This window comes from Urocitellus parryii, chromosome 9 (assembly GCF_045843805.1).
Source record: "Urocitellus parryii isolate mUroPar1 chromosome 9, mUroPar1.hap1, whole genome shotgun sequence".
In the NCBI taxonomy this organism is placed as follows: Eukaryota; Metazoa; Chordata; class Mammalia; order Rodentia; family Sciuridae; genus Urocitellus; species Urocitellus parryii.
The window spans coordinates 124895327-124923215 of record NC_135539.1 but is presented as its reverse complement, the minus strand read 5'-3'; positions in this window follow the sequence as shown (position 1 = coordinate 124923215).

Sequence of the window (27889 nt, the reverse complement as noted above, 5' to 3'; positions counted from 1 at the left end):
AATCAAAAGCTATAAATTGATTCAACCTAGAGTTATAGGCACATCAAAAGCACAGATAGGCTAGAAGGCAGGTCTCTTGTGAAATGATTAGCTAAGTTGTGAAGGCAAAGGCAAAGTTCTTAAGGAAAATTTCAAGTGCTGTGATGAACACCTGAATGATAAGAAAGCATAACTGCCCCATGGCTGACATGAAGAAAATTTTACTGGTCTGGATAGAGGATCAAAGAAGTCACAACCTTTCCTTAATCCAACACCTATAGCAAAACCCTGCCTTCAAGTCTACGAAGACAGAGAGAGGTCAGGGAGCTAGAGGAAAAGTTGTAAACTAGCACAGGTTGGTTCATGGGGTGTAAGGAAAGACACCATTTCCTTAATATAAAAGTGTAAGATGAAGAGACAAAGTGCTGTGGAAGCTGCAGTCAGCTGTCCGGAAGACCAGCTAAGATAACCAACGATGGTAGGTGCAGTGAGCAATTGATTCCCAATGTTGACAAAATAACCTTCCATTGGAAGCAGATGCCATCTAAGACTTCCATAGCTAGAGAAATCAGTGCTGAGCTTTGAAACATCAAAGGACAGGCCAACTCTCTTGTTAGGAGCTACTGGAGCTGGTGACTTTAAGCTGAAGCCATTACCCATTTACCACTGTGAAAACCGTAGAGCCTTTAAAACTATATTAAATTGACTCTGTTTGTGCTCTACAAATACAACACCACAGCCAGTATGACAGCGCATCTGTTTTCACATGATTTACTGGATATTTTAAACCCACTGTTGGCATCTACTTTTCAGAAAAAGAAAAGGTTATTTTTAAAATATTACTGCCCACTAGCAATGTACCCTGTCATCTAAAGAGCTCTGATGTAGATGTACATTGAAATTAATGTTTTCCTGCCTACTAACACAATATCCATTCTGAAGCTGTGGGTCAAGGAGTAATTTTGACTTTCGATTCTTCTTGAAGTCTTATATTTCATAAAGATATAGCTTCCATAGATAGTGATTCCTCTGATGGGTCTGGGCGAAGTAAATTAAAGGTTAGTAGTCAAAATGCCTAGATGAATACATGTTTGGAAGAAGTTGATTCCAGTCCTCATGAGTAATTTTGAGGAGTTCAAACTTCTGTGCAGGAATTGACTTCAGATATAATAGAAAGAGCAAAACAATTAATATTAAAAGCAGAGCCTAAAGATGTGACAAAGTTGATGCAATTTCAAAAAAAAATCAAACATATATGAGGAATTCAATGAACAAAGAAAATGGCTTCTTGGGATGGGATGTACTACTGGTGAAGATGCAGTAAACATTGTTGAAATGATAATAAAGAAGAAAGAATAAACCTGCACTATTCAATAAACTTAGTTGCTAAAACAGTGGCAGCATGTGAGAGGATTCACTCCTATTTTGAAAGGACTTATGCAAGATCAAATACCATCACATGCTACCAAAAACATCTTTCATTAAAGGATGCCACAACCATCTCAAACTTGAGCAATGACAAACCCTGAGTAGTCACCAGCTACCTAAAACACAGCTAGATCCTCCATCAGTAAGAAGATTACCACTCACTGAAGGCTCAGATCCTCTCTAGCATTTTTTGGCAATAAAGTCTTTTAACTAAGGCATGTATGAATTTTTAGACATAATGAGGTACACACTAAATATAATTTTATATGCAGTTATAAACCAAAAAAAATGTGTGACTTGCTTTATTGCCATGTTTGTTATATTAGATGGTTTCAAACCCAACCTGCAATATTTCTTGAGCCTGTTTGAATTTCTTTTAATCCCAGTCAATGTTGTAGTTTATGGTGAAAAAAAAAATTGTGAATAAGCATAAATGTGTTTCCTTCATGCAATTCCCATTCTAAAAGGAGTAATGAACAACAAATGAATTTAAAAGGAATAATAAATACTTTTTCTAAAAAGAAAAATAGTGACTACATAAAACAATAATGAATAAAGGTAGCCAAGATAAAGTATAAACTCATGTACCTTCAAAAGAGTTGCCTTTTATGTGTCAAAGGGAAGAACAATATTGCTGAAGAAGGGTCCAATGCACATAGCAACTTGAATGGATCTCAAAAAAAATTTGCAGAGTGAGAGAAGACAGACCTTAAATCTTCCCACCCCAGAAGTCAAGTGGTTAGTGTTTATTCCCACTTCATAGATTCTAGAAAATAAAAATAAATAAATATAATGACAGAAATTTGATCAGTTTTTGCCTGTGACAGAGCAGGTTTGAAGGCAGAAATTATACAAGGTCAGAGAGAAAGTTTCAGAGGCAAAAAATGTGTTCATTTTCTAAATGTAGGGGATGACTCAAGGGTGTATGTATTTATATAAACCAACACCTATACACACACACGTAGACTTTTGCTTTTTAATTAAATATAGCATGTCGATTTTCCAGATCATTTATCTCATCATCTTTAATAGCCTCTTACAACACTTGATATTATATAATTGATTGGGGGAGCTTATCTTAAGTCCAGAATTTAGCTTCCACCTCCATTACTGATTATAATATCCTTTCGATACATGTTCATACATTTTATTTCATTATTTTGTTTTGTTTTGTTTGGGTTTCTAAATTGTATTAGGGCAAAGCCAGATCATACAACACATGAATCACACATATTAGTGGCTTAACCCAACCATGGTTAATATTTCATTCAGTGAATGATACTGAGTCAAGGAAAAAAATAGAGGGAAGTTCACTTCATCTTGTCATTTAGGGGCTTTTGGTGACAAAAATCTCTGCTAATATATATATATATAAAATCTCTGCTATCATATAGCTACATATATATATGTGTGTGTATATATATATACACACACATATATATGCATGTATGAATTTTGAAAGATCATAATTGATGAAATTTTGAAAGATATATATTGAGAATGTTTTGTGTTATAGATTGACCAGAAAGTGGAAGAGCATGGGGGACCATCTACCTGTAGGAGATATTTACTGATGACTCCTGAATAGCTCCTTCTTCCACAGTCAGATCTCAGGCATATAAACACCTGGTTACAAGGGGACAGGGAAATATGGTTTGTGGTAGCAAGTCTAAACAACTCCAAACTGTAGGAAAAAAGTACGATCTATAAATATTTCCTACAGTTGATAAAAATTTTAATAGACTATTCGTTAAATATTCTCAGCATTTTTAATAAATATTATTCTCTTTAACAATGTACCCATTCTGCCATATATTTTAATTAGCACTGGATATTTTTAATAGCCTGAATTTTTACCAAATATGCAATACGGGTTAAAGATATCGTGTTCATTTTAATTTTAAATTTCAGTCTACTAGTGAGTTTGTGTATATTTTACCTTTTAAAGAACATTTGTATTTCTTATTCTGGAATTTATCTTCATGAATTTTGCATATTTTTTCAATTTTTAATTTTTAAAAATATTTACCAAATACATATAAACATAAAAATTGTAGCTATTAATGGGGTACCATATAATGTTTGATGATGTGTATATTGATAATGTTTAAATCAGACTCAAACATTTGTCATTTCTTTATGAAATAAACGTTCTAAATTCTTTCTTCTAGCCCAATTTTGATATTTGTATTTTTTCCTCAATATTTGCCTAAAGAAAATGTAATGGAAATATTCATCCATTGTTAATCATGCACGATGCAAATATTGAAGTTCATTCTTGGATCTACTTCATTTAATTTATAGATTCTGTGTTTCTATTAAATTTGTCAACTTGAAAAAAAATCAGAAAAATGTAATTTCAATAGAATCATTCATTTATTGCTCTGATATTTGCTTTTGGTATAAACTTTTGCCAGGAGCTGATGATATGCCATCAGTAATTTTATGCTTCTGCATGTTCTGGGATTGCTGAGCAAGGAACACTGAAACCTTAAGGATGATTAAAGAGAAACAACATCTAGAAGTAAGAAATAGTGAATCTCTCCAGTGTCATTTGCTATTATTCTAATGGCAACAAAGTTTAGAGGAATCTTTATAGTGCCCCCGGTGTCCAAGGCCTACACTCCAGGGAAGAGACCCTTTCTTCCTTCCTCAAGGACAATTTTGTTTACACTCTACAGCAAAGGATGGGGTTTCTATCTTCTCAGTGGAGTGAGTGCAAATGTTCCAGCAGCTTGCACATGAGCTCAAGAGGATCTCATTCCAGAGGCCCTTTCCTCTGGTCCTTTGAGTGTGCATGTGTCAACTGGCTCTCAGCATATCTTGCTGTGGATATTTGGATTTGGAACTTAGGCACCTGATTCGAGCTATTTGGTGACTAAGAGGATCTTCTCTGATGGTGGTGATGGTGATGGTGGTGAGTATGTCCACCTGTGGCAGGCCAACTTGTTAGATTGCAAGTAGAGCAATGTCTCCTGAACTGTACAGTGGCATCTTGATCAGCCTTTCTTTCATTTTATAAACTAAAATGCTATAAAGAACATCATGTTAATATCAGCCTAATACATATTTGTATGCCTTATTAGTACTGTGCAATAAAAGAAAAACATAATGTTATAATAGCAGATTTTGACCTGAAGAGGGTGATATAAATTTTAAATAAATAAATAAATAAATAAATTATTTGCTTATTTACTTAAAATAAGTTAAATTGAAGATTGTCATGACAATAAACTTTAGCAAAAAATTCCACTTAATTTTGCTGTGTTCTCTTTCTTAGACTTTTTTTGTTGTTTTTTGCATTTATATAAGGATTATGTAACTTTTTATATTCCAAAATTTAGGTACCCAACATAACAATGCCATCTGGAATATTCTTTTTCTACTCCTTAAAAACATTTTCTTAGAGTATAATCAGAAATTCAAACTATAGCTAAATCTGTACCTCCATACCTATACAAATGTATAATGCCTGGATTTTAGAACAATGTAAGATATTTTTATCTTCTATGAACTTTAAGGAAAAAATTGCCCAGTTATCCAAACTGGCTATAAATTTGTTCTTTGCAAATAATAAGGAGCCTTCAAATACTTCAGGTAACTTCAAGGTGAAGTCACATTAGGTTCAATTATTATTTAATATTTCTTTGGAATGTGAAAAAAAATCTTCTCTGAATACACGTGATGGTCATAAAATGGAACATACCTGCTACTAGCTAACTTAAGTGTTCATAATTTATATTTATTATTTTTGAGATCACATCAAAATAAACAAATAGGGTGAGGATAAGATATTAATTTACAACAAGAAAATAAGTTAGATGGATAGCAAAGAAATAAAGGGGACACTCTGCATGTGTCCCAATGAACCATTTGAATTCCTGGACACAGTAAACAATCTCCTACTATGTATTTTCACCCTTTCACTGTTATTATATGGGATATCTTTGAAAATTCATTTCTCATTGCTCCATACAATTGCCTTGTGTTGTTTTCCTAGCGTATTATGTTTAAAGAAACTACTTATAGTGTCAAATATTTATATTTGATAATAACTGATAAAAACGAAGTACACAATTTTACAGAACATACTAAATCTGGTGCCAGTTTGCAAGATTATAGCCATGACTTCATGACATTCCAAATCAATGTAGCCACATGGTCATCAAAGGTTTTATAAAGTAGTAAGAAGTACTTTTCAGTTGATAAGTGTTTTTTTAAAACTAAATGTTTCTACTGCCCAGCCTTTCTATCAGCAAGTTAATAATTATTAAATATATCTGTCCTTTCTCAATCTTCAAAAAGTTAAGTTTTGCTCTCTTCTCTATTTCTTTTACAACATCCCAAATGTTCATATATTGAAAGGCAGTTAGAAAGATTTAAAATATTTAACAATTTTTAAGCCCTATATTCCATTCATCTTCATGAAACTTGTTATAAAATGTTTGAGGGATATCTTACCATGAGTGACCTAAAAAGATGTCGTCTATGGTTTGAATTGATGTGTGTGTAATAGGAAATTTGGGTGCTTTCTTGTCCTGTTGCCAAAGGTGCAATTAAAACTTTGAATGATGGTAGTAGTACATAATGCTATGTTTGATAAAATACTGGTCTAGTAAAATTGTTGCTCAACCAATAGTGCTATTAAATTTTAGAATTTTATATCCATAATACCTAGCTATCTAGGCACCTGAATAACAAATTATGTAGCAAAAAAAATCATAAAACTTTAAAGTATTATAAAAATCTACTCTACTTGTTATTAATAAGGTCCATGTTATTTGATTTAGATGATAAGTATTTGCTTTCATGGTAGCTGAGTTAGATGCTAAAAATATTTAGTAGATAATAGGCCTTCTGTCAAAACTCATCAGATATTCTTTGAACCTATGAATTTCCAATTCATATCACCTCCTCCTGGGCTGATTAATTGAAAACCATTCAGCTGAAATATTGTTGCTCTTCCCTCCTGTACCACTGTTTTATACACATGATTTAATCTGCATAAGGTTAAAAAAAATCCATGCACATACTATTTCAAGAGTATATAAAGTAAGTTCATATATCGAAGACCTAATTAATCAACTAAACAAACCCCGGCTATCGTAGTAAATATATAAGAGAGGCTTTCTCTGTTTTTCCTTAAAATAATCTCAAGATTTATATTTATGCATTGTCTGATCTAATAGCTTATATAATACATAGAACTCCTGCAGATCAATATAACAATTTACAGACCTGTCAGAGTATGTGAAGGGAAGTCATTTAAATTATTCAAGCACTCTTATAGAAAGATTCCTAGCAAAAGGGAAGTTTGTCAAAGGCACATTAAAAACATTTAGTGTCAATTTCTAATGAATTATAACACAAGGTAGAAAACTCTTTTTTAAAAAAAAATAAAAGCAATATTTACTTGAAAGTATTTCAGGTTTAAGTTTACAGACCTGTTGAAGTTTTAAATTTTCTACAGCTGATTCATGTAAAAGCCAATAAAGGTATATAGTAAGCCCCATTTTACAAACTCTTTTAATATGAGTTTCATGGTTTTAAGAACTTTCCCAAATGGCAATTGGAACTGATGACCAGGGTTCCTCATTTGCTGTTTAGTAAATCTTTTGCTCTACCCATGTTAAGTATTTTTGTCATACTGCACCTGTGACACATTAAATAGAATATATACTGGTCATATTGAATAGAGAAAATGATCTTAAGCATGAGAATAGGAGAGCAATGCCTGTAAGTGTGGTGGACCAAAAACCAAAGCCTAGAAGAAGTAGTAGTGTGGAAAATTTAAGAAAGAAAGAAAAAGAGAATAGAAGAAAGGAACATAAGAGAACCCTGCAGTTTAGTCATTAATTTATAATAGTTTGCTACTTTGACCATTTTGTAAGAAGCCTAACACTCTCCGCTGCTAGTTACCTTTTCTCTTGTATATAGTCCATAATTACCATCATTGTATAGCAATGCCAAAAGTTCAGCAATAATAAATTCTAGGGTGCAGCTTTTTAGAATAAATTGGCTTCTGTTCAAAGATTAAAAAGCTAGCCAATTGGATTGATTCCTTTTAACTCCCAAGAATCTGCCAAGGTGCCATTAGGGAAGAATAAACAAAGAGGAGGAGGAATGGGAGGAGGAGAAAGAGAGAAGAGAAAGAAAGGTGGCAAAAAGAAAAGAAAGAATAATTAAAATAGATGTGAAGTCAGCAGTGGACTGAAATTTGTCAACACATGTGATTCTTGCAGGAAGATTTTGGAAGATGGGTGATATGTGGAGAAGAATGGATGGAATCCCGCATTACACATGAGATTAAAGTAGAGCTGATATGAAAGGTGCCTGAACCACCCCCCTGTCCCCCAGGACACATCCACAGCGGGCAGTGGGGTTAGTGAGAGGTGTAGGTCTGTAGGAGGCTTTATGGACAGTACAGAAATGTATACACTTAGAATATTTTAGAGTAAAATGTGTTACCTGCACAAGACCGTGATTGCATTAGTGTTCTTAGCATCAAAACTATCCAATCAGATAATACCTTTACATTTCTAAATGGGAGTGACTTTTAACTAAGATATTTTTTAAACAAATGGATCAGAATAGTCAATATATTTTTAATACGGGATGGTTTAGAGAATTACAACAATAGTAAGCAGGGACCTTCAGTAGAAACAAGGCAAAACTAAATGGTCCAATAAAATGGCTGATCATACTAGTCAAGGAGAGGACATACTGGCTACAAGCAAAATAAAATGGAACATACACACAGGAATTATTCTCCAATTGATGAACACCTGTGAACACCATTGACATAAAGGTATTTTTAAAAACCTGCTTATTTGGTACTACAATTTCAGTTTGAACCACAGACCAAGAGTTGTTAACCTTGACTTCAAGGGATTTAAACTAGAATGTCTGGTACCAAGGCCCAGGCCTGAGTCTCTTTGTAAGAGCACTCCATGTTCTCTATTATAGCTGCATCTAAGAAGAAAAATAAAACCTAAACTATTGACAAAATGCAGCTATCAGTGTTAAAGCATTCAGAAGATGAGGTAAAAGCCATTGATTTTAAATGATAAAGAGAAAAAGAGAGATGCCAGAGGCAGGGGATTTGAAAGCGAAGAGTTATGACAGAAAAGAGGACAGAAGGGTCCACTCTTATGTCTGCCTTGTTTGGGCAAAGCTCAGTGTCCTTTTGGAATAGTGCCCATTTGTACAATTTGTGCTAGTCAGCTTTCCATTACTGTTACAAAATACCTAAGATAAACAATATAAAAAAAGGAAAGGCTTATTTTGGCTGAAGTTTTCAGAGGTTTCAGCCATGGTCACTTAGCTCTATGCGGCTGGGCCTGTAGTAGCACAGTGTACCCTGGAGGGAAATACATGACAGAGGAAGCTGGTCATATCACGATGGCAGGGAAGCAAAAGAGAGAAAGAGAAAGAGTCAGGGTCCCCATATTCCCTTTTGAGGACATGCCCCCAATGAACTAACAACCACCAATTAGTACCCACTTCCTAAAGAAAGGTTCCACTACTACCCAACAGTGCAGCAGGAGGCTTCTTAACACAAAGCCTTCAGCATATTATGTTTGGGAGACATTTAAGATCCAAAGCATAATAATAACAGTTTTATATATTGTAAGTACTAGCCTCATGTTAATATCCTTCCTGAACAAAATAGAGAACTAATATATTCTCTTCATGTTTGATAAGACCAAAAATAATAAAATGCCCATGAAATAAAGTCAAAAATTTAATAGACTATAAAACTAAATTTCATTTAACTATAATGGAAAGATGTGGAAAGAGTAAGAAAGTAGTTTAAGTTAATTAATAGGTATTATCAAAAATAGTCATCCAAACAATTCTCGTATGTATTATTGACTTAGATTTTTAAATTAGCTACAGTTTAAACATGATTGTCCCTTAAAAAAAAAAAGTAGGAGGACTGAAGTTGCAAAACAGGGCTGTTGCTTTTCATAGTAAGTCCACATTATTAGCTGTTTAACCATGTGCGTATATTAATTATATGGAAAATAAACAAAATGTAGTAAATGTTTAATAATTGCATGTTGAATTCCATTTGTAGCTTGAAAAATAGGAACAGTCATTTGAAATTTAATTACTTTTTTTTTGTATAAGGAATCTGAATGTGAATTTCATGCCGAAATGTTGTTGCAGATGTGGGCAGAAACAGATAGAAGCTCTTCTGATCCACTCAGCATGAACAATAGCTGATCATCCTTCCCAAGTGCACAGCTATTTTGTGTGTGTGTGTGTGTGCAGGTGTGTGAGTGATTTCTCTGCAAGCCTATTACTAACTCACAATTAAATACGTTTCTTCTGCTGGGAGAATTCAACTCCAAGAAATACAAAAGGTTTATGGATTCTTCATGTTATTTGTATCCCCCTTCAGTTTTCCTTTAATCCAGGAAAAATATTTCATGAAAAGCAAAGGTCTCTTCTATAAGACTGTGTAATAATCTCTCTCATTTTCTTCTCAGTTGTGATTTCCATTAAACCAAAGTCATACACGATGAAATTGTTTGCTTTTCTGCTTAGGGATGCCATCAAAGCATCCCTAAGCAAAAAAATATTATAGTACAAAAATATTATGATTTCTAACATAGTATAATTACTTTTGCTACTAATAAGGCTGAAATGCAGCAGGGATGTATATAATAGGACAGAGACTTAGAAGAATAGTTTGACTAAAAGAACTTTCAAAAAATAGCTATAGGATAAACACGTAGGAGTGGAATAGTAGGTTTTATGGTGATTCCATTCCTAGTTTTTGAGGACTCTCCGTATTGCATTCCTGAGTGGATATACTAATTTTCAGTCCCACCCACAATGTATGAGTGTAATCTTTTCCCCACATCCTCACCAGAATTTATTATTATTTGTATTCTTGATAATTGCCTTTCTGACTGAGATAAAAGTGAGATAAAAACTCAATAAGGTTTTGATGTGTACTTCCCTGATTTATAGGGATATTGAATATTTTTCTGTTTGTTGGCCACTAATATTTCTTTGAGAAGTGTCTTGTTTAGTTCTTTGGTCCAGTTGTTAATTGAGTTATTTTGTTTGTTGGTTGGTTGGGTTTTTTTAGTTCTTTATATAGTCAAAATATTAATTTCCTGTCAGAGGAGCGGCTGACAATGACTTCTCCCACTTTAGAGTCTATGACTTCACACACTGGTTTCCTTTGCTGTACAGAAGCTTTTTAATTTGATGCCATCCCACTTACTTATTTTAAGTTTTATTTCTTGCACTTCAGGAGTCTTATTGAGGAAGTTGGTCCTCAGGTCAATATGTCGGAGAGTTAATCCTATGTTTTCTTCTAGCAATTACAACATTTCTCATGTAATTTCTAGATATTTGATCCACTTTGAGTTGACTTTTGTGGAAGATGAAAGATAGGGATCTAGTTTCGTTCTTCTACACATGGGTGGAACTAGACAACATGACTCTAAGTGAAATAAGTCCGACTCAGAAAGTCAAGGACAAAATGTCTTCTCTCATATGCAGAAGCTAGAGCAAAATGTGGTGTTGGGGGTGGGGAGGGAGGCAGGAAGAATCCCATGAAAGTAGAAGGCAGATCCGTGGAGAAGATGAAAGGGATTAAGGGAGAGGGAGAAAGGATGGGAAAAGAAGAATGGTAGAATAAAATTGACTAATCTATGCTATGTTCCCATATAAATACACCACGGGGAATTTAATCTTTGTGTAGTTATAGCTACTTTTAAAAATACATATAAATAAGTTCAAAGAAGATCAGTAGAGTAGAAGATGGGGAACAGAGAGAGGGTGGAGGAGGTAAAGGTAAAGTACTGGGAACCAAAGTGGAAAAAATTACATTCCATGTTTGTATGATTATGTCAAAATTAACACCAACATTACATATAACTCTATTGCACTGATTTAAAAAAATAGTGAGAGGGGAAAGATGGCTAACTCAAGAATTGATCTTCTGATCAAATAATGAAAACTCTTACGGAAATAAAAGGAGATAACAAACTAGCTATCAACCTCAAAGGAGAGAAATTTGTATCCAGGCCAAAGTTGGAGGAAAGATGAAGGCATTCCATTCTGAATCTCCTCTGGGAAACACAGCATCACATTCAACCGATTTTAAAAATTTCTGTAAAAATTTAATTTCAGTCTTCTTTGTTCACTCCAGTATCTATTTATCATTCATATTTTCCTCTAGGCAACCATTTCTCTAGTTTAAATCCACAGTAGATGTCTATTAAAATACAAATAACCAAGACATACTCAATTAGACTCTTTGTGTTTTGGGGTTCCCAGGGTCTTCATATTTAACCAGTACATGATGAATTTTATAAGTACTAAAGTTTAAGCCAAACTATTCTAGACATTTGTTATTTGAAACATAATTTTTGGCTAGCAGCATTATTCTTGGAATCTTCTTTGAAATGATAATATCAGATACTTCACTGGAGAAGAAACATGATCTGTCAAAAATATATGAAAAAAATGTTCAAAATCACTAGCAATTAGAGAAATGCAAATTAAAACTACACTGAGATTTAATCTCTCTACAACCGGAATGGCAATTATCAAGAATACAAGCAACAATAAATGTTGGCAAGGATGTGGGGAAAAAGGTACATGCATATGTTGCTTGTGGGACTGCAAATTGGTGCAACCACCCTGGAAAGCAGAATGGAGATTCCTTAGAAAATGTGGAATAGAACCATCATTTGACCCTGTCATCCCACTCCTCAGCATATGCCCAAAGGACTTAAAATCAGCATACTATAGAGACACAGTCACATCAATGTTTATAGCCACTCAATTTATAATAGCTAAGCTATGGAACTAAGGTAGGTGCCCTTCAGGAGATGAATGGATAAAGAAAATGTAATATATATATATATACACACACACACACACACACACACACACACACACACAATGGAATATTACTCAGCCATAAAGAAGAATGACATTATGGCATTTGCTGATAAATGGGTGGATCTGGAAACTATTATACTAAGTGAAATAAGCCAATCCCAAATAGCCAAAGGCTGAATGTTCTCTCTGATAGATGGATGCTGACTTAACAATAGACAAGGGGAAGGAAGGAGTGGAGGATCAACAGACTGGACAGGGGGGAGTGAGGGGAGGGGAGGAATAGAAATGGAAAATACAGTAGAATGAATTGGACATAACTTCCCTGTGTTCATATATGAATACACGATCAGTGTAACTCCACATCATGTAAACCACAAAAACGGGAAGTATGCATGATATGTATGATGTCAACATACTATTGTATGTCAACAACTATATGTATGTATGTATGATATGTCAACGTACTATTCCACTATCATGTAGAGCTAAGAAGAACAAATAGAAAGAAAGAAAGAAAGAAAGAAAGAAAGAAAGAAAGAAAGAAGAAATGACAATATCAAGGGGCCCCATCCCATAAGCAGGGATCAAAAACAGTATTTTAATAAATCTGTATGCTTACTAAATTTGACAGGTGATAATCTAGATGATAATTTAATTCCATTCTACTCTCACGTTCATGTGGAGAGATTAAGCTTTGAGAATTTTGTTAAGTTCCTGAAACTTTAGGGCCTAAAAAATAACAATAACGTTGTTTGAGTTACTAAATAGATACAAGGAGCTAAAGATGTCTGGTGAATTACCCTGGTTTAGAAAAAGATAAATTGTAAGTGCACACGCTTATCCATATAAATCCCTAAATAACCTAAAAATGTGTATAGATTTAACAGAACAGCAACAAAGAGTTAGTGGAAGAATTTTCCTCCTAAAATTGAGAATGGAAAATCAGATTAACTTTTAGACACCGAATTAGAGGAAAAGAAGGAGAATAGAGATCACTCAACAAAATATTTAAATCATTTAAGTAACAGAAAATGAAGCTTAAATTAAGGCAGGAAGTGGAATTTAGGAGAATATTTCATTTCACAAATGACAAATTGGTGACAGATATAACCTGGTTATTTAGAGAAGTACAAATTTAACAAATTTCTTCCTAGAAGGATTAATTCTATGGCATGGTTGGGATTGCACCAGATTGAAGGCATGTGGGAAAATAATGACCTTGAAGTTGGCCATGCTTACTTGAACCATCTCTGATAAATTTGAAGTGTAGTGAAATTTCGGTTTGCTTCTCAGAGGAGAAATAGATCTGAGAGTACAAGTTTGGCAGCTGCTAGAATTTTGGCAATAGATGAAGTCTTAGATGATTTCCTTCAAAAGGAGCACATTAACTGAGAACACTAAAATTTAGAAACTTAAGGAATACCAACAAATAAAGTGTTGCTAGAAGAAAGACAAAAAATGAGGAGACTGAAAAGGATAAACTAATGGGTCTGTGACAAGTTAGCATTAATCAACAATATCAAAGTCTTCAAAGATAGTAATTATTTAAATAGGCGAGAAGTTTTTTTTTTCTATTTTCTTTTGTGTACATAGGAGAAAATTCAGCTTGCTCAGGAGTGAATGAGGATTGAAGTTTTGTAGTCTGTACACTGATTTTTATGATGACAAAGAAAGAAGTAGAGAAATATTTTCAGCAAGTACCTGCAGATAGAACTTTTCTCTGAAAGTTGATTGTAGGTTTTCCTGATTAGAGTCCTGTGGCTGGTTACCTGTTGGGTATGCCCGATTCTTGATGCCCACCCACGGTTACACCGAGACTTATTCAACTGAAGAATTTTTCTATTTTCATTTCTATTTTTTTTGCAGAAAAAATCAGCAATTGGGATTTGATATCAAACAACACCTCTCTTTTAAAGTATAAAGTTATAATTTCTAATGTAAAGGACTTCAATAAAAGTCTTGATTCTTGAAACATCAGACCCCTAATTGTCCTGTGATCCACTTCACTGAATGAGGACTTTAATTAGATACCTTTTTAGCCAAAACAGTTTCATAGAATTGTTTCCCAACATTTTCATCAGGCTATACAACAAGTGCTGCTAAGTACATTTTATACCGTTATGTATTTCCTCACAAAAGTGAGAAGTTTTTAAGAGGCAATACATTAGGCTGACATTACATTTCTGTGAAGTTGTATTTTATATTCACAACTTTGTTTATCTGTGTTTGTGGATACAATCCAAATATCCCTTTAACAATAGAAAAAAATGAATATTTTATTAGACTCCGCAGTCTTCATTTTTCTACTTTTCAACTATTCAGTACATTTAAGAAAAACTAATGTGGTAAATTATTTGAGCAACAGAAAAATATCAAAGCACAAAACTTTTTCATAATTTTTGTGCTAAGATAATACAAACTGGAAAAACCTACATTGTTGTATGAATTACAACAAATTTCAATACATAACCTCACTTATTTCACTTGATATCATATTATATGGTACATAACAACATGGAAAATCTTAATCTATTATCTAGCTCACTAGAAATTTTCACTTTTCTAATTCTTTTATGATTCTCTAATCTGCTGAAGATCCTTCATAATTCATGAAGACATTCTTAGAGTCTCTCAAACAGAAATGTTTAAGAGCACATCATGAATATACGGAAAGAAAATACAAATATCCAGGGACAGAGGGAAACCAACATATTCCTCCTACTTCCTGAAACACTGAGTAAATCCCTCTTCTAGGGGTCACACACTTCGATAGCAACTTTTCTTCTCCTCAAGTATAATGTCAGAATTGTTGAGTATGGGCATCAAAAATATAATTCTCCATTTATATAGAAGATTTTTTAACCACAAGCCTCAAAATATCATTTACAAGTGTCCTTATCTGTTAAGATGGTTGAACAAAACCCAGAGAAGGGAAGTGTTTAAGAAAGACAGATAATTTCTTTTAAATGTTGCAGTAAGTTTAATAACTGGAAAGCTACCATTTGAGTATTGGCGATAACGATATTCAGGTCACTATAGACATTCATTAAAAAAAACATAGAAACATGATTAGTCTTCAGATAGAAGAATGGTTTCCATTGGCAATGGGAAATGTAAAAAGTGAAAATATGAAGTTAATAAAGCAGTGTATCTTAACAAAGCTTATGAAGAGATCAAAAATTATTAGATCAAATTTGTCCTAAGGGCCTTAAGGGAAGAAATTATCTTATCCTCTTTCTATCTCTCTCTCTCTCTGTCTCTGTCTCTCACTTTTCCCAAAAGAACTGAATTAGGGCCTACTGCTCTTATATGTAACTACTGTCATCTTACCTTATTCAAGAAAAGGACACATCTAGCTTTTGTAAAATTCCTCCCTCCTCTCTGTTTGGGAAGAAAATCATCCTCCTTGGCACTAATCAAGTGAAAGGCAACAAGTTGAAGTTGATGTAACTGCAACAATCCCAATTCTGCTTCTAAGAGCCACCAAAAGAATGATGAGCTCAGCAGTCTACATTCTGAAAGTTATTCCTACAGAGATGCCGAAGGAGACAGTGTCACATTGCCTGAGTTATTCACACTGACTTTTGACTATGGCAGTAGCGGAAAGGTAAGTATATACAGGATCATGAATTTGTTATGCTTTCTGGCTGATTTTATGGCAAATGTGTACAAAATCAGAAATCCTGCCTCTATTCTCTCTCTGTAATCCACCCAAGAACCCCATCTATCAACTTCTTGATTGGGGTCTGCTGTTCTGGACCAGAGAAGAGAACTATTTGTATTTACTCTTCTTTCTACTGTCATGTGGCTTTTAGCTGGGTTAGTCATGAACAACCTCATTTGGATACTGAGTAGTCCTTCTTCTAAAAGAATGGATGTCATATTTGCATTGTCTGAAAAAGCCACATGTCCTCCTCCCTCCCTCCCTCCTCCTCCTCCTCCTCCTCCTCCTCCTCCTCCTCCTCCTCCTTCTTCTTCTTCTTCTTCTTCTTCTTCTTCTTCTTTCTCTCTCTCTCTCTCTCTCTCTCTCTCTCTCTCTCTCTCCCTTTCTTTTTTAACATTTAATGCTACTGCTGTTATGTTGATCCCTTTGATTTCTTCTCAGTTCTTTGACCTTTAGTTCTCAAGTTGACTGGGAATATTTTTCTTCAATTATTCTTTGTTTATTGCTAAGAATTTCTAAAATACTATTAATCTACTTAATTATACTCCTTTTCTGTCAGAAGTATTTTAATGCCACTATTATAGCATTTCAATGTCAACTACTGCTCTGAGCAAATTCCTTTGCAAAATTAGAACAGAAATTAAACCAGCTTTTGTTTTTGTAATATCACAATATGCACATGACTTTATTTCAGCTCTTATCATTTGATGTTGAAAGAATTGGCCCATGCAATTGGATTATAATCTGCTGTGATTTGGGACCTGGTTACTTTCATTAGCACACGTTTTTGATAGATAATGTTTTTCTTTTCTGTTGTACAGATCATAGTAAAACATCAGCTAATATTTAATAATCATCTGAATGCTTTAAAAATGAAGATTTTTGTAAGTTGGATCTTTTAAAATTTTCTTAAAAAATTTAAAGCTTAACTGAAATTATTAAAAGTTTGTTGTTTCAGGCTGGAGTTGTGGCTCAGTGGTAGAGCGCTTGTCTCGCATGTGTGAGGCACTGGGTTCCATCCTCAGCACCACATAAAAATAAATGAATAAAGATGCTTTGTACATCACTAAAAATAAATAAATAAAAATAAATAAATAAGAAGTTTGGTGTTTTAATGTAGTATATGATTTTGTTAGCTTTTCACTTATTTTAAATAGAGTTGGAAAAATTATCACTAATAACTATTCCATTGTTAACTATATTTCTTCTATAAAGTCCTATAAAACATTTAATTTATATTCATGGTCAATAATTAGATGGCTATGAAAAACCATTTTTATAAGGTGGTTTATTTTCATCCTTTTAAAGATGTGGCTTCCTAGGGCAAACAGTTTCTTATAACAGTGACAATTTATGTGATTAGATGTTTTCTTATACTAGGTCATGAAATTAATTTTCATCTTAATTAGTGCCCACAGCAATGATTATATTAATAATCCATTTAGCTAATTGCATTTTGCTAAGTTAGTTGTGCTGTATTTTGGGCACTGCTGATATGCCAAGGTCAGTGTGTGTCCTCATCAGTATCCAATAACTAATGTGAGGGATAGTGAATAAAATAGCTTATATTTGCAAATCCTAGGTTACCTCCATAGCTATATTTCCTTTGGTGGCCCATAATATTGTCCTTATGGGTCTCAGTTTCAGGTCTTTTTTTCTATGACTGAAGGGTTTATTAGGCCCTAACAGCCTGACATAGGCTAACCAAATTCACAGAACACTAATTTGTTAAAGAGGTCAATAGATTCATTTTACATGGGAATTATAACTACCTAGGTAACCTTCAACTTGTTTCCCATCAATGTATTTCTGTCTCTTTGAAAAAAAGTATTTAGGAAGTCAAGTAAAGGTCAGGACATTACTTTGAAGAGCATGAAGTGAAAAAGAATGTGATGGAAGAGACGTAAGTGAATTTTATAAAAAACATATATTTTTTCAAAGGGCCTAAATAGCTTAGGTCCTTTTTCCCACTTTAGATCAACTATGTAATTATTATAAAAGCTCTTTAAAAGGCCCCAGTTTCTGTTCTTCTAGAAGACATTTAGGAATCAAAGCACCACCCTTCATTTAATGGCCTGTATCATGGTTTTGTAACCTCGGGTCCAGGTTATAAATGATCGCCTCCAAATAAAAGAAGCAATGTCTTTGTAGCCTTCACTGTAGGCTCTACTGCCCATCTATTTAATAACCTCGGATGATTCTTTTCAAAACCCATCTAATGCACGTACACACACACACACATACACACACATACACACAAACATTTTTTAAAAAAATTTTAGTTTTGGTACATGGTGGCAAAGAAGGGCACAGTATACTAATGAGTTTCAGCCTGAAGAACCCACAGAGAATTTAATGAACCTGGGTACCTGTAGCCAAGTTTGTCTCTAATAGTGAGACTTGCCAAATTTTGTTTGTTCAACCCCAGGGCTGCAAAAGCCCAGCATGTTGTTTACAGATCCAAGAATTTACAGATCCAGATCCAAAGACTCACTGGAAAGGGTTTGGAGATTTTGTTTCTCCCATGCCTCTCCTCTGAGGCAGCAGGCAGGAACAAAAGGCCAGGCTTCCCTACTCTACAATCAAGGGGAACATATACGATAGTTTGCAAGTCCACTGTGTCAATTGATTCCTTCAGATTTTTATGAGTGCATTCATCTGTTTTACAACCTAGACTGATCTGGTTTGATCCCCACCTCAAATGGAGACAAGGGAAATGATCAGTTTCCCTTCTCCTTACCTTTCTTATACCATTGGTCGGAGTCCTTATCTCACCACCAGGAAAAATAAGCCTTCCTAGGTGCTGATTAGTGTTCACCCCAACAGGAGTGGTTTCTAGGAGTCAAAATAAGATGGAAGAGGATGGTTGATTCAAAGGAGTGAAAAGAAACACAAATATTTTAAAATGTAGCAGAAAGATTGGCTGGAAAGATAGGTTATCTCTAGAGAAAATGTCGGATTGAAAGTTTTTGTAAGGGGACCTCATCTCCTCTCTTAATTTTTGATTATAAAAAGAATATTATTCATTGTTCAATGTGTTAACAATACAGAAGTATAAAAAATGAGTAAATTCTAGCATGATTTCAGCCTTCTTGTTTCAGCTTGAGTATGCACAGTGCTTGGAAGTCATCACTATGACCTTAAGGCAGGAAAGAGCTGCATGAACTGAATATTAAGTTTTTCTTAAACCACCAAATAACTGAAGGTCACAGGGAAAATACCACCCAAATTGTACTGTAAACTGAGAAGAAAAGTGTACCCACAGAGAATCACAATCAAAACCTGCTTCATTAGAACTGTGAGAGCCAAGAACTGGTAGAAGTGTTGGCCACATCTCAGTGGGGATTTTGATGAATTGCTTGAGCCTGGGTTTGCACTAGCTCTAGAGTGTGAAATTCCTTAAGGCTGCATTGTCAGGAAGAGGGAGGAGCTGGGTACACCTTGTGTGCTTTACCTGCCAGAAACCAACCAAGTGCTTACAGTGTTAATCTGAACAAAACCTTGCCTTTGACAGAGGGAGGAAAAGATAATCCTCTAAAATATTTCCATGGACTTTTCCATAACCAAGGGCTACATTCTAGGAGCAGAGATTTTTTTTTTCTTTTATGGATTCAACTGAAGGAAGAAAAAGCATTAATAGTTATTGTGGTTTGGATATGAGGTATCCTCCAAAAGATCCTGTTAATGCAGCAATATTCAGCCTAGATTGTGAGAGCTGTAACCTATTTAGTCTATCCCACTTTGAATGGACTGACGGGTTGGTAACTGTAGACAGCTGGGGCATGACTGAAGGAGTGGGACAGTGGGGCCTGCCCTAGAAGGGTTGTTCTTCCCTGCACTTTCTTCTCCGTGGGTCGCACCATGAGCTGTGTACCTTTCCTTTGCTGGTTATTCACCCAAGATATTCTGGCTCTCACACGCAGCAATGGAGTCAGTTATCTGTGGACTAAAACCTCTGAAATCACGTATCCCAAACAAACTTTTTCTTTCAAAGTTCTTCTTGTCTTGTACTTTGGACACAGTGATGAAAAAGCTGACTAAAACAGAAATTGGAACTAAGACATAAAGGTCTACACTGACCATGTGGTTCAGAAGCCTTTGAAGTCGAGTTGTGTGAGATATTTTGAAAAGTTTACCCATGAAGGCTGGAAAAGCTTTAGAATGTTCTACATGGAGTTTAATGGATGATACTTGTGGGAGCTCAAAAGACTAAAATGCCAATGTCAGTTGTACGAAGGAAGTTTCTGAAGAAATTGAGACTCGATGGGGAGTTGGATTACAGGCCATTCATGTTATTTTCTCGCAAAGAAATTAGGTACACTTTTCCCATGTCCTGAAACATTTTGTGAAGCCTATTTTAAAAGTGATGGACCACCTAATCTGGTGGAGGATATTTGAAGGCAGTACAACATTTAGTCAGTGGCATGGATATTGCCTATTAGTTTTAGCTGAGTTTAAAGTGAGAAACAGGAGCAGAAAACAGAACTAAAGAATAAATGATTACAATTTGACCAGAAAAGTGATTGGGGCCAAGGAAGTTACACTTATTGAAGAGATTACAGCTTCTAAACAAATGCTAAGTACTTTAAACAGAGACAATAGGAAAGACACTTCAAAGATTTCAGGATTTTGTCAGAGGGCCCCCATAATAGGCTCCAGGGTACAGAAGAGAAAATTCCTTTGAGAAGAGATCATGGGGATGCTCTGCTTCTACCAAAGGGCCCAGGAAGTTGTTTCACCATGATGATCCTTGCCATCACTCAGAAGCTGCTGTAACTGTGATTCCACGGGCCCCAGGTATTTTGTGAGTGGGCAGTACACATTATCTGGCGCTGATTCTGCAAGACTAGAGAATGTTTGAGTTAAGGGACCATGGAGGCTACCACCAAGATTTCAAAGTAAGACCTAGGAGGCCAGAAAAATAGAAGGATTGGTTTCCCAGATAGGGTGATGTGTTATACCCTAGAAACTCCTAATATTCATGATGCACCATATTCATCCTCCTGAGAATTGAGGATTGCAGTCAAGTGGTGAGAAAACAGAAGTGAGGCAGAAATTAATGAAAATTCAAACTCAAGGGTCAAACAATAGCATCACTACTTTTCCAAACCCTGCTTACTATAAATAGCATTGACCCAAATACTATATCAACCCCTAAACTCTTGCACTAAGGCAGCAACCTCTTTTGAGTCCCCTCTCACCCTCTGGGAATTCTGTTTCTAATTACAGTTCTCAATCCTACATTCACTCATCCTCACCTGTGAATTTCATTGAATTCATAAGTCAAGGACCCAGAACAAAGAGATTGGTGGTGCACTGCTGGAATCTCCTGCAATACTGGAGGGCATCCCCCTCTGTTAAGAGCTGCAACATTTTTTCTCAGCTGCAGAGGCCTGTGACTTACACAGACCCCACCTGCCAGCAGAAGCAAAGAAATTCTCATTTCACTGTAGGCAGAGTTACTGGACCTGGGATTTGATTTTGCTTTGGCCCCATACTTTCTTTTTGTGTCCCTATTTCTCCCCCTTGGAGAAGGGAATATTTACTCTGTGCCACCATATATTGGATATATGTAACTTACTTTTAATTTTCATAAGGGCTTACAGCCAAGAGTTTGCCTTGCATCTCAGAAGAGATTTTAGACTTGGTCTTTTAGACAATGATAAAACTGTTAAGAGTAGGGAACTCTTGGAAATAAACTAAATGAGTTTTGCATTATAAGACAGACATAAGCTTTTGGGGCCCAGGGGTAAAATGTTGTGGTTTGCATACGCCATATCCCTCAAAAGCTTCAGAAATATTCAGAGTTAAAAAGATTAGATCACGAGGCCTGTCATCTCATTGGTTCATCCTGATTGGAATGGACTGAAGAGGTGGTAACTGTAGGCAGGCTGGTGTCACCCCTGAAAGGTTTCACCTTCCCTGTGGTCCCTTTAACCTTCTCACTCTATCTGCTTCCTGACCCTGTCGTGAGCTGAGCAGTTTTCCTTAGGTGGGTAACATTCCATATTGAATTGCCTCCTGTTAGGCCCAAAGCAATGGAGTTAGTCATCTGTGGACTGAGATCTCTGAACTCATGAACCCCAAGTAAACTTTTCATTCTGAGTTGTTCTTGTTAGATATTTTGGTCACAGCAATGAAAATGTTGACGAAAACTATAGCTATCCAGGTTTCAAAGAAATAGACTGGGAATACTGTAGCCAGAGACATTGGCTGACTCAAACATAGGATTTAATTATATTGTTTCCCCTGAAAAAATATTAACAGAAGTTTTTCCACTGAATGAAAATGATACTTACATTGGAAGCTTAGGTCTACAAAATGAAGAAATAAGCATTAGAAAGCTAAATGACGGTAAAGTAACATTTTATTTTTCTTATTTTTAATGGCTTTAAAATATCTCCATTGGTTTAATACCAATGGAGTATTACCACAATAATTATCACATATATAAAGTACACCAAAGTAAAACTTTATTACTTTTGATTTGGGTCATTAGAACATATGTATAATTGTATTTTTCTTAGGGCAAACTTTGTGGTTATTTCCTCTGGAAAATAAAAAGCACATCTGTCTACAATTTTCAGTTTCACCACATCATTTGAATACCAGGTGCAATAATAATTTTGAATATTTTAATGCATCTGCCTAAAACATGATTATTTCACATGCATTTTTACACAATTTTCAAAAATCTAATTCAAATGTATGACGAACATTTTTTTTCATTCTAAATTTCTATGTTATGTTTTCTATATTATAGAATCTAACCTTCAATAAAAACAACATAACTTTAATATAGGAAAATTCTGCATAAAATTGAGTCCATATGTTGGTCAGATTCCAATATGACACCCTTTAGAAACATCTTTTAATATCCTTCCACTGGTTCTCAATATCACAGGGCAGTCATAAACTCTTATGTGCCTATGAAGAATTGATTTGTTCTCTCCTCCTGTCTGTATCATTCAAGTTGTAATCATACACGGACCAATAGTAAAATCTATATCCTTACTTTTCTAGACTCTCTATATTTCCACTCTTTGTCTCTGAATGGGCTAAGTACTTGGAAATGGAGTATGGCCCTGATATTCTTTGTAGTTTATAGAATTTTATAGTTAATAGAATTATGATATCCTTTGTAGTTTTTACTCTACATAGAGCTCTTACATTACAGTTAACTTTACATTTCAAGCCATATCTTATATGGACCTGATATTTTGCAGCAATTTTTTTCTTGGATACTGGCAGAAGACATAAGATTCCTGGGTCAGAGACAAAGATATTTGTGATCCATAATATAACAAGCAACATTAGTTTCATGTTCACACATTCCCCTGGTGACCCTTGTCTCTCATAAGAGCAACAGAGAAGGACTAAAGTGAATGGTATTCACACAATATGACTAAGGCATTAAAGAGCAGTCCCATACTTAGGAAACTCACGTTTTTAATAGTTGATTTTAAGATAAACTGTCCTAAGTTTGCCCCAAATGGAAACATCATCTTTATTTGAAGTGGACAGTAAATAAACCTGCCTTTTGATACACAGAAATCCTTGAAAATACAATCTTAGACAAAGGTTGTTAAGGCCTGTGGTTATAAGACATCTGGAAACTCAAGAGACTCATGAAGAACTATCTCACAATAGCACACTATCAGGCAAAGAGCATGTACTTAAATTCAGACAAACTGTTCATCTGCGTAGCCAGGTTTACAATGCATTCCGTCAGGCTGCTCTTCTGATAAGAATGTTCTGCTCCTCAGATCCCTTCACTTGGCAATGCTGACAGATCCAAGCAAGTGTTTATAACATTCCATAAATGCCTTCTAGTGTGTTGGCAGTGCTGGTGGCAGCCTTTCAGATTACCACGAGATGCCTGAAATAGGCTGGCTGCACTGCTACAGAATTTTTAGGCCATGTTTATACAAGACTTTCAGAATGTCTCTCAGTAGGGTTTCTTTTTTGTTACGTGATTGTAGATATGGAATGTGACACCTCATATACAATAATGAGCAAGGAAATACTTATTCTGTTCAACATATATCTTCACACTGTATCTTTCATGATTAATCACCAATATTTATTTCAAATCCAGCCTCCTACTAAATTACCTATTATGGTAAAATAGTCCCACTTTCTGATTTTTGAAATCCGGGCACTCAGTACCATTCTACCAAAAGGAAAACATGAAAGGAAAATTCCTATAATCCTATGTGGGGAAATCCCCATAAAATGACTACTTAAGAAAGTCAACAAACTGCTCAATATTTTTAAGAGAATTTTCTTAAAACATCTTTGCTATTCTATCTACAGGTAATAAGTGATCAAAAAAAGAGGCCCACGACTCAATAAGATTTGCTTATTCAACTGATGCTAATAGGTGAGGACTCTCAGTGAGGTCACCAGCGGGAATTGTACGTACAGAATACTCGTTTAATAGGAAGAAGGGAAATGCAGACATGAACAAACATATCTCCTCTCACACACTCACACACAAAGAACATATATATGACACAAAGAACAGAGTAGACAAGAGAGTTAAAAATTGTCTCCATCAATCCAACTATTACCTCCTCCTTCAGCACATCACATTTGAGTAAGCCTGTATAAAACTGCATGCTTTTGTATATTTCCAGTGACTTTCAGAATCACCTTCTTTCTTCCTCAATAATTATGTGAAATTGTGCTGATCCTACAATTTCAGATATCAGTTCTATAGACTTATAGTCCAATCCTTGGAGGAAAGATTGATTGCTTTAGGGGAACATCCCTGGGGATTCTTTCACCAAAGATGGTTCAGGTTTGATGATGTGAATGAAAGGGAGATTCGAGGTCTGGGTTAGATGTTGCTTGACTGCTTAGGTTAAATTATGCTACTCAGGATAAGATCTGTTTGAGTGACATACATTTCTCAGCATTTACAATATCTCATTATAGATTAACATAAGGAGGTGAAATTTAGAGTAAAATGTTAGAAATACAAATGAATGCTATAACCCATGGACAGAGGACAATGAGGACCTCAGGATTCTGGAAAGAAAACAAAGATTGGAGCAACCTATGGCAAATATGAGAACCATGCCCAAGATGCTGGATTAGAAGGTAACAATCCGATCTTAGCTGCATCTTTAGCTATCATGTGAAATCTGGCAATGGGATGGATATGTCTTTTGCTCTTATTCTTCTTCTATTTTACATCTATCCCAATCTCATATAAGCACTTGGAAATCCAGGGAATGGATCCCCATAGCACTGCAGCTTCTAGACAATGCTTCCCAACAAAGTGAAGCACCTTTCCTCCTTGGGGTAGCTGTTCTCCCCTACCTGCCCCACCCTGCATTCTTTTTCCTTTGAGGTGCACCAGTCACCTTCTGTGACCCAAGGCTATAAATATTCCTCTGATATTTCAGAATCACCTTTAAATCATTAGATCCAGGTTAAAGTGACACACACTCCTTTATCCATGTTCAATGGGGTCTAATTTAACCTCTGAAATCTTGAGTCCCTTTGATCCATAGCCTTTGCTCTTTGATTCTTCAGAACTCTATTATTTATCTCCCGTAATATCTAGAGATAAAAATGTTTGCTATACCACAATTTATTCTTCATTTAAAGTACTAAGTATTATTTTTTCACATTTCATAAATTTTATATAAGGTCCTTGTACACACACACAAACATCAGTACACACACACACATTGTTAACTAGCTCTAATAAAGTCTATTATCATCTGTTTCTTAAAACAAAGTGTTATATTGCAGTCTACTAAGTTGATTTGCTATCCAATAATTATGCCTCATCTGACATTTGAAAAAACACTCATTATTTAAGTGTTATGGAGTTTTCTTTTGTCAAAGGCACTGTTTCAGATACAGCCTAATTTGTAAGAACTAAGTTGTCAATGCTAAAACACTTCAGAGATATTTGGCATTTGGACATTTGCTGCTTTCATGCAGATTGTTCTGTCCAAGTAAACATTTTCCACATTTCTATGATTTCTTTTCAAATAAATCCATCTGTGTGTCTACACATGAAATGACAATCCATGTCTTTATTAGATAGATGTGTTATTTCTACACAAGTGAAAGAGGAAGGTTTCTGAAGGAGTGCAATAGCAGATGCATGTCTGACTTTACAATATAGCCTAACTGTGGCCTAAACTACAGTCAACATTTGAAATCATAATAAGAAGGAAAAAAGAGAAAAAAAAAGATGAGGAAGGAAGGAAGGACGAAAGAGAGGAAGGAAGGAAGGAATTGACTCATGTTCAGAAACTCAACAGAAGAAATGTCACTAATCAACCTATCAGATTTTTTATGTTATACCCTCTAATAGCGTAAGGGGCAAAGGACTGAGTTTCATTTGTTGTCATATTTCATCTATGCATTAATTTTGCACTGTTGCTAGAGTAGGAAGAATACATACCTTCTAGGAGAAATGTGGTCTATTTCACTGTTAGATAAGATAAATCAAGTGAGGCTTCTAATCATTTACTATTATACAGTGAGTTTGCAAAGACATGCATTAAATATTATACAACTATAAATACAGCTTAAAATAATTGTTGAAAAATTAGCTTTGTATTCTCAGCTTTAAAAATTTCCTGAAATTTTTTATTTATTTACTCAATCAGTAATAATAGATTCAAATTTATCAAAATTACTTGTTACAAATTCTATTTAAAATAATCATTCTTGTTAATTATATTTTTTGAATACTTTTTGGCCAACTTCCTTCCAAATATGATTATATTATAATTGCTTTGATATATTTCATTGCTGAAGACAAACATATAACATACCACTATTTGGTTCATTGTGATAAGTTTATTAATATTATTTTTAAAAATGTATTTGTCTGGAAAGATTTATATAATTTCAAGCTATTTGTATATTTTGTGAAAATTAGCTGAGAAAATTTAGCTATTTTCAATGTATATCTGTTGATTCCCTACCAGGACCAAGTTAACTGATGCACATTGCAATAGATTGACAACCAGTACTTGAGATTGCCACTTTCGACAATTCCTTAATTGGGGACTTGGGTGCTTTCTTCAGAATTGTTCTTCATATACTGTAAAATAGACTTTATTTTGTACATTGTAGACCAGTAAGGGCATAGAGTTGATGTATATATTCAATATAAGTAATGCATTTATCTGGCATTAAATGAAAAGAGTATATGTAGCAGTCGTCTAGGGTGGCATTAAAATACTGCACAGTATAGAAGTTTGACCCAATACTGATTTATTTTACTCATGATCTTACAATTTGGGCAGAGCATGGTGAAGACAAGGTGTCCCTTCTCCATGTGAACTGAGGTGGCTCAATTGGATCTGGCAAAGCAAATTCCAGGATGGTTCATTCATGCCTTGTACATTTTTGCTGCCTGACAGATCTTTCAGCGAGAGCCCCTCCACAGACATGGAAGCTACATTCAAGAGCAAACATTCCAAGAGACAGCCACTGGTGAGGCCAATCTCTTAAGTCCTGAGCCTGAAAACTGTCAATGTGTCATTTCCACACATTCTAGTGATGAAAATCATAGGTTCCATGTTCATGGGAAGCTGTCATAGATTCCAAATCTCAATGACCACGGTAAAGAATCTGTAGCCATATTGAAACTGCTACAGAAAAATTAGAATGCTCTCGTTCTTTAGGATCATCAAGCACAATCTATTTTAGAAATCAGATGAAGAGGACTGATGGAATGAGATATTGTTAGAAAGCAGGAAACCAATGATTGCTATAGTGCATACAGAATAATGAGAGTGACGTGGGGGTTAGAGAATAAGTGGCAATTCACAGATATTTAGGAGGCAAATTCACAGGATTTGGTGATATATTATTCAGTAAAAGGGAGATAATTGAGAGTTCCCAACCTAGGTAAACTAAAATGGGTTGTCATTCATGAACCTAGATCTATTGTAAGGGATAAACATG